The sequence below is a fragment of the Ovis canadensis genome, chromosome 3 (genome assembly GCF_042477335.2).
Source record: "Ovis canadensis isolate MfBH-ARS-UI-01 breed Bighorn chromosome 3, ARS-UI_OviCan_v2, whole genome shotgun sequence".
In the NCBI taxonomy this organism is placed as follows: domain Eukaryota; kingdom Metazoa; phylum Chordata; class Mammalia; order Artiodactyla; family Bovidae; genus Ovis; species Ovis canadensis.
In genome coordinates this window covers 74,903,163-74,911,307 of record NC_091247.1, presented here as the reverse complement: position 1 = coordinate 74,911,307, position 8,145 = coordinate 74,903,163, and the positions used below count along the sequence as shown (strand labels likewise).

The window sequence follows — 8,145 nt, the reverse complement described above, 5'->3', positions numbered from 1 at the left end:
ATTTCAGAGAGAAGTTACCAGATCCTCTTTATCCATGTAGTTCTCCAGTGTTCTCTTCTTGGAGGGTAGTATTTTCCCCATTTTTTCCATGAAAAATTGATGCTTTAATTTCCCACATTTTGGACAGAATGACAATTCACTATGATTAATATTTACAAGGTAAAATGTTGACTTACGCAAGTCTATCTCTTCTTCCTTATAATTGGAGGAATTCTTACTCTTCTTGGTTAAGTCATTAGTGGGGGGGGAAAAAAGCCCTGCCCAAACACTATTCTGCTTTCACTTGTTTTAGAGCATTATAAAAGCAATGCCATATTTTATAAAGCCTTCTGGAACTTGCTCCTTCAGTTAACAAGACACTTTATCTATGTAGATGAATGCATTGGCAGTCCATTTTCACCGCTATGTTTTTATGCAACAGAATTCTATACAAGCTGATTTTTCTGAACATGAATACTTAAGTTGTTTTTAGTTAACATTAATTCTAATTCCATGAACATTCTTATATGCATTTCCTGGTGCATATTTGCAGACTTTTTCTCAGGATAAATAAATAGTTGAATTATTGGGCTATAGTAGGTCACTTTTTTTTCCACACCACAAGGTATGTGGGACCTTAGTTCCCCCAACCAGGAATTGACCCTCTGACTCCTGCAGGGGAAGCATAGAGTCTTAACCACTGGACTGCCAACATAGTCCCAGTAGGTCACTGTTGAAATATAAAGCAAATTTGAAATAATAATAATCTTATTCATAGAACTAGGTACTCACAACTTTCTTGGGTTGCTCTGTTTAAGGCACAATGACAAGAAAATCCTTTCAAAAGGCTGGGTTTTAAAAAAATAACAAACAAGCTACACCTAGGTTTAAACTAGTTTTCATTTCCTTTGGATTTTGCTTCAAAATTACATTGTATGTCATCAAAGCCTAGTTGTAATATATGTCTTCTGGACTAAAGCATTAAAACATAACCCCAGATATCTTCTTGGTACAGCAGAATAGCCTAGGAGAGGCCCACTCTGCAGTAACCAGACCACGCATGGGATTCCTGAAGCAAGAGAGCTATGTGCATTCATCATTGATTATAAATATTTATTGAGCATTTTCATGGTGTCAGAACTTGGAATGAGGAAGTTGAATGAAGTAAGATGAATGAAATTAGGAAAGGTGAACTTCCACAAGGTGAGGCAAATACTGGGTGTCATAACTTGGACTCAAGGAAAGGAGTGAACCATTTGAGAGAGGGATGCTCAGGAGTTAGTGACAAAATGAAGGCTGGAGGACACGCAAATTTCCAAATAGCACAGGCATGACAGTAATGCTGTCAGTCAACAGACTAACCTGGCAAAGATCTAGAACAACTTACTGTTCAGGCAAAGAGACAAATCAAGAGGAGCCCATTTGAAAGGAAACTTAGAGAACACAAGGAGGTCATGTGTGTGAATTGTAAAAGCATAGAAACAGGTCTCATAGTGTAACAAAATGGAGAAAATTTTGTTTACATAAGTGCCTCTTAGGAAGAATATTGTAATTACTTGAAATACCAGCAGTAGCATGTTCTTAGGAAAAAATTCAGATGCTAAAAGCATCAATAATGGCCAAAGGTTTTAGAGAAAGTAGTGAATCCAGTTCTACCCAAGGGGAAAAAAAAGGTGAAGGAATAAATAAAACTAAACCGAGATAAGGAGATATGTAACAAAGGAGGAAGAACAATATGCAGGACCAATTAAAAATTCTTTACACGACTCCAACTCCTTCAACAAAATTATTCTTCTCATAAAGTGTAGATGTGAGTTGAGTTTTCAGTTAAATCTGGTAAAGGGTCGAGTTTTAAATTTTGGTGGAGACCGGAACCAAGAAGGATGAAAATGGAAGTGGAAGCTAGAAATGGATGTAACCAAAGGAAATTAGCACTAGGGATCTCTAATCTACCATGGGAATAACTGTAGCCCATTGTCAGCTGCATAGGCAGATTAGTTCACTTATATCTACAAGGAGTTAGGAACCCTTAGCTACCATCTGGTTTGAATAGGGAAACTTCAAGAACCCCAAAACCACCATGAAAACTGAAGTGCCAAGATTAATATAGCACCTTTAGCAAGACTGATCTTAGATGGTTCTGATGAGCCATCTACATCAGTTTCTCATGTACTTTGTGCTTAGACACACAAACTGCTCCAGGGCCAGAAGTTGGTTAGAGTTTATAAGGGCAGAATGGAGGGGTTCAACATGTTAGATTCAAATATTTCTGAGAAGGAGTTAAATTTATAGCACACATGAGTCTGAATGGACATGTGGAATCAGTTCAAATAAGAACTATTACCTAAAAAGACACTTGGCAAAGAAGTAAAACTGAGGATAATGATGATTTCTACATACATAGAACATGGATCATTTTGAAAGTTAGTTTCATGAGGTTTTCAAATAGTCTTCCTTTTTGTTAAGTTTCTTTTGCAGCAAACTTAATACAAACTTCACCTGTGAACTAGGTGAAGGCATTAAAGAGACACTGGGGAGGTGTATGTGATGCAGAAGTTGAAAGGGACACAGAACAAATGCTGAAAATACAGAGAGGTAGAGAGTGATAGGAAGCCATGGAGAGACTCTTCTCTGGTGGGAAGAGAGCCAAATAGATGGCAACATCCAGGACATCCAGTCAGAGTGTAGATTTCTCTTGGATTAGTTTTGCTGCCCTTCCATATCCTAGCATGTTTTCCTTAAGTGCTATAAAGGACATTCAATATGGCTAGGTTAAAAACTGGGGGCAGGGGGCTAAATTAAAGATAGCACCTAGCTTAAAACCATTTGAGCAAAAAATCTTCTTTTCTAATTACCAGAGACTTTTCTCCTCAGTTGCAAGAGGAAAAAAAAAAAATTAAGACCATCTTCTCTGTCCTTTGTGTACTGTATTTCATTTCTAGACAGCTGTTTCTTTTCCCTTCCCCTTCTTCTCTTTGTAACAAGATCACTTCGTTGTCTTGTGCTGTTTTCAGTCTGACGCTGAGGTATGTGTGTTTGCCACTCAGACTTGAACAGGGGTGTTTCTAAGGGTTCTGGCTTTGGACTTCTCTCTTTTCACACTGTATTTTCTGTTGAGAACAGCAAAAGGTCAAGGTTAAGAACGCATAATTTGGAGCAAGTTTCAGTTCAGTTCAGTCGCTCAGTCGTGTCTGACTCTTTGCAACCCCATGGACTGCAGCACTCCAGGCTTCCCTGTCCGTCACCAACTCCTGGAGCCTACTCAAACTCATGTCCATTGCTTCAGTGATCCCATCCAACCATCTCATCCTCTGTCGTCCCCTTCTCCTCCTGCATTGACTCATTCCCAGCTATTTGTAAGGCCTCGTCAGACAACCATTTTGCCTTCTTGCATTTTTTTTTCTCAGGGATGGTCTTGATCCCTGCTTCCTGGACAATGTCATGAACATCTGTCCATAGTTCTTCAGCATCCTGTCAGATCTAATCCCTGAATCTATTAGTGATTTCCACTGTATAATCGTAAGGGATTTGATTTAGTTCATACCTGAATGATCCAGTGGTTTTTCTCTACTTTCTTTCAGTCTGAATTTGGCAATAAGAAGTTCATGATCTGAGCCACAGTCAGCTTCCAGTCTTGTTTTTGCTGACTATATAGAGCTTCTGCATCTTTGGCTGCAAAGAAAATAATCAATCTAATTTTGGTATTGACCATCTGGTGATGGCCATGTGTAGAGTCTTCTCTTGTGTTGTTGGAAGAGGGTATATGCTATGACCAGTGCATTCTCTAGGGAAATCTCTGTTAGCCTTTGCCCTGCTTCGTTTTGTACTCCATGGCCAAATTTTTCTGTTACTCCTGGTAGTTCTTGACTTCCTACTTTTGTTCCAGTGCCCTATAAATGAAGAGGGCGTCTTTTGTGTGTGTTAGTTCTAGAAGGTCTTGTATGTATATAGAACCGTTCAACTTCAGCTTCTTCAGCATTATTGGGTGGGGCATAGACTTGGGTTACCGTGATATTGCATGGTTTGCCTTGGAAATGAACAGAGATCATTCTGTCGTTTTTGAGATTGCATCCAAGTACTGCATTTTGGACTCTTTTATTGACTGTGATGGCTACTCCATTTATTCTAAGGGATTCTTGCCCATAGTAGTAGCTATAATGGTCATCTGAGTTAAATTCACCCATTCTAGTCCTTTTTAGTTCACTGATTCCTAAAATGTCGATGTTCACTCTTGCAATTTGCCTGGGTTTAAACGCCAACTCTGCCATATGACCTCTGGCAAGCACTGACTCTTAATCTGTCCCATGCTTTATAAACTGGTGATAATAAGAATGCCTTCCTCTCATGGTTGTTGTGAACATAAATGATACAAAGTATAACAAGTACTTAGAAAATGCCTGGCACACGGCTTGATTAACATTGGCATTAATATAATAATATTTAGAAAAATTACATCCACTTCTGTATCTTCACCTTCTCGCTTTCATGAAAATGACCTTTGATTCTTTTTACCTCCAGTTCTTCATCTGGAACCTCACTGCTACATTCCTGTTGGACTTTGCCACTGGATTATTCTCCTAACACTTCTACTTAATAGATCTTCATATCTTTTCTCAGATTCTTTCTCTTACTCTGCTCTGTGGTTTTAAAATGAAATCATAATCTTTTATTCACTCAACCTCAAAATTTCTTGATCAACTTTAAACTGCTTATTCCTCAACTTTCAGATCACTTCTATCGCTAGGTTCTATCTACCCTTTTCAGATATATCCCACATATGTCACTTCATTTTTCCATTTCCTCTTCATTACCTGAGTTCAGACACTTGTAACTGATGATTTGACTTACTACTGTAGCCTGTGGACTGTTCTCCCTACCTCTGTCCTCTCATCCCTTTAATACAACATATGTGAGCAGCAAATCACTGTGTCAAAACCCTATGTGCCCTAATCACTTCCTTGTTCAAATGGAGTTAAACTTACCACTATTTAAGAGTAATTTAAAGATCACTATGTGGATTGTCAAGACGCTTTATAATCTGCCCAGAAGACCTATTTTCACATTTGTCTTCCACGGCAACCCAAGCTTTCTCTGCTCTGCCACATCCACAGCTCTCAAACCACACCTGGTATTTTTTCTCACCACCATGTTTTTATTGACTAGAAAATATTTCTTCCTTATCTTAGTTTATCAAAGTTTTTTTCAACATTCAAGACCCAATCCAATTTCTCTTTGTGCATAAAGCTTCTCTGATTACTTCTGCTTCATTTGATTCAGAATTTCGTTTCTCAGTCTACCACTGGGCAATGGTTTAAGACTTCCACATTATATATCTGGAAATACCTACTGTGTGTACTTTAGACTGATCTGGATCACTTGGGAATATTTATATTACCTATAATATCCCTATAATGTAATAATGATTATCTTAATTTATGTATATGAAATTTGAAGATTTAAGGTTTAAAATTTTGCCCTAATATATCCTGGTAACAGACAGAAACAAAGAGACATGCTAAATATGTATATCTAATATCAGTACTCATTTCATTATCATTTATTTTGGTGTCCTTTGAAGCATTATCTTGAGGGAGTTACTAAAATATAAATTTCTAATCATAGGACTACTAGGGAAGGGATAAGAAATCTTCATCTTTAATAATTTCCCTAGGTGATTCTCATGCACTGGCAATTTTCAAAAACAGTGCCATAGTTCACAGAACCTCTCTTTCATTACCGCATTTGTGTGTATATATATATATATATATATATATGTATATGTGTATTTGTGTATATATATGTATGTATATATATATGTGTATATATATATATATATATATATATATATATATATATATATAAAAGAACATATACTATGTAAGTGAAAGTTGCTCAGTCGAGTTCAACTTTTCGCAACCCCGTGGACTATACAATCCATGGAATTCTCCAGGCCAGAATACTGAAGTGGATAGCCTTTCTCTTCTCCAGGGGATCTTCCCAACCCAGAGATCGATCCCAGGCCTCCCACATTGCAGGTGGATTCTTTACCAACTGAGCCATCTATATATTAGTATATAACATATTATTCTATATACTAAATTAAGTGATGAATATATATTCTTGAAGACAAGAATAATATTTTATTTCCCTTTGTATTTGCCACTGTTCATAGCACAGTGCCTTATACATAATATATACTCAATAAATTTTAGTTGAATTATTGCAATACATTTCAATTAGTGAAAAATCAAAAATCTTAGTTGAATTATTTAGTTGAAATATTACACAGAAACAATTTCTGTGTTTCATCAGGCTAAAAATTACCTTGAATTTAATAGTCAGTAATACATTTTCTTACACAGCAAACTATGAGAAATATTCTTGAAGCTTTGATTTGACATATATACACAAACAGGTTCACATTTGTATTTTAGTTATAAACCCCCACTGTGGCTCAGATGGTAAAGCGTCTGCCTGCAATGCAGGAGACCAGGGTTCTATATCTGGGTCAGAAAAATCTCCTGGAGAAGGAAATGGCAACCCACTCCACTACTCTTGCCTGGAAAATTCCATGGACAGAGGAGCCAGGTGGGCTACAGTCCATGGGTTCACAAAGAATCGGACACACAGCTGAGTGACTTCACTTTCACTTTCACTTCACTTCAACAATTCAAACATGCTCACATTTGTATGCTTGTTAAAGAACATTTAGAAGAATGTAAAAAAGAAAATAAGACTGAAAAAAATCATCTAAAGACAATGTCTTTCTGTCATAGTTGTTCATTTTACCAAATAGTCTTTCTATATATATTTCATATCTTTCAGGAAAATCACATATATCTGTATATTTGTGTATATGTCCATAAACATGAAAATTTTTGTCAATTTTATTTTGATGGAAGATTCCAGTATTAATAATACTTTAGTGTAACAATCTGTATAGTCATATTGTCTTTGAAAATCATTTCTAGGTTTTAGCGGGGCTTCCAAACTAATGTAAATACTCTTGCCCTCTTTCAAAAAGATCAGTAGTAGAGCAAACTCACCTGACATCAAATAAGATTTCACCACTGTGTTGAGATTTTTCCTTGATGATGATAGCAAGTTCTGTGTTATATCTATTAGAAGGGTCTTTTTCATGTAAACAAAGTTCAATACACTGCCCAATTAATAAGAACAAAAAGTCCATGAGGGTTTTCAGCAGGAAAAGAAACTTGTAACTTTGCACTGAGGCTCTGGGTATTCTTGACACTTTCTTTGTTTCCAGTTGATTTCAAAAATACTGCTATGCACAAACTGCTGTATTTAAAAGAGATAACAAACAAGGGCCTAGTGTACAGCCCAGGGGACACTGGGGAAAGAATTTGAAAAATATATGCATGTATATGCATTACTGAATCACTTTGCTGTATACCTGAAACTAATACAACTCTGTTAATTAACTATATTCCAATATAAAAGGAAAAAGTTAAAAAAAATACTGATTCCACAGGGATACGTAATATGAAACTTTACCTTTGAAACTTTAAATGAAGAAGGATATTTAGGTGTTGGGACAAGATGTCAGAGTAGGAAAATCCTGGGCTTAACTCTTCCCAGATACACACCAAAATAGGCACTACACATAGAGAAACTGTCTCTGAGAATGACCTGAAGACCAGCAGAAAAGATTTACCACAACTAAAGAAAGAAAATGAAAAAGCTACCTTGCAATACAAGACGGGTAGAGATGCCATCTGGAGAGGACCCATAACCCTGGCATGGTAACCTACACGTGGGAAGGATATCACAGCTTCAAAGGCTCCCTGTAAGGACCAATAGCTGCAAACCCCATATCAGGCTCCCAGCCCAGAGGAGCTGCACTGAGGAGATTAAACCTCGTAACATCTGGCTTTGAAAGTCAGTGTGACTTAAATGCAGGCTAGCCAGAGGTTTGTAGGAAAATGAGACTTTGCCCTTAAAGGACTTGTGCCCTTTAAATTTACTCACTCAGTCCCAGTGCAGAGACACAGCCTGGAAAGCTGGGGCATATGGCTGCTGCCTCTACACTGGGACTCAGAGTGAGTAAACTTAAGGAAGAAATTCACTGACTTAGAGTGTGTGCCCAAGGAACAGGGGTCTCTTAGAATTTCTCTGGGTACAGAGAGGCAAATGACAGGTTTTGTT

At 37.2% G+C, this 8,145-nt stretch overlaps 1 long non-coding RNA gene across 1 annotated transcript; it reads right to left on the bottom strand.

Annotated features, from left to right (window-relative positions):
• Positions 1-1,078: 1,078 nt before the first annotated feature.
• Positions 1,079-7,868, bottom strand: LOC138436956 (uncharacterized). Its single transcript, XR_011255686.1, has 3 exons — positions 7,686-7,868; positions 3,524-3,651; positions 1,079-3,089 (listed from the first exon to the last, which is right to left on the bottom strand). It is a non-coding gene; the product is annotated as an uncharacterized lncRNA (long non-coding RNA).
• Between the last annotated feature and the right edge of the window lie 277 nt (positions 7,869-8,145).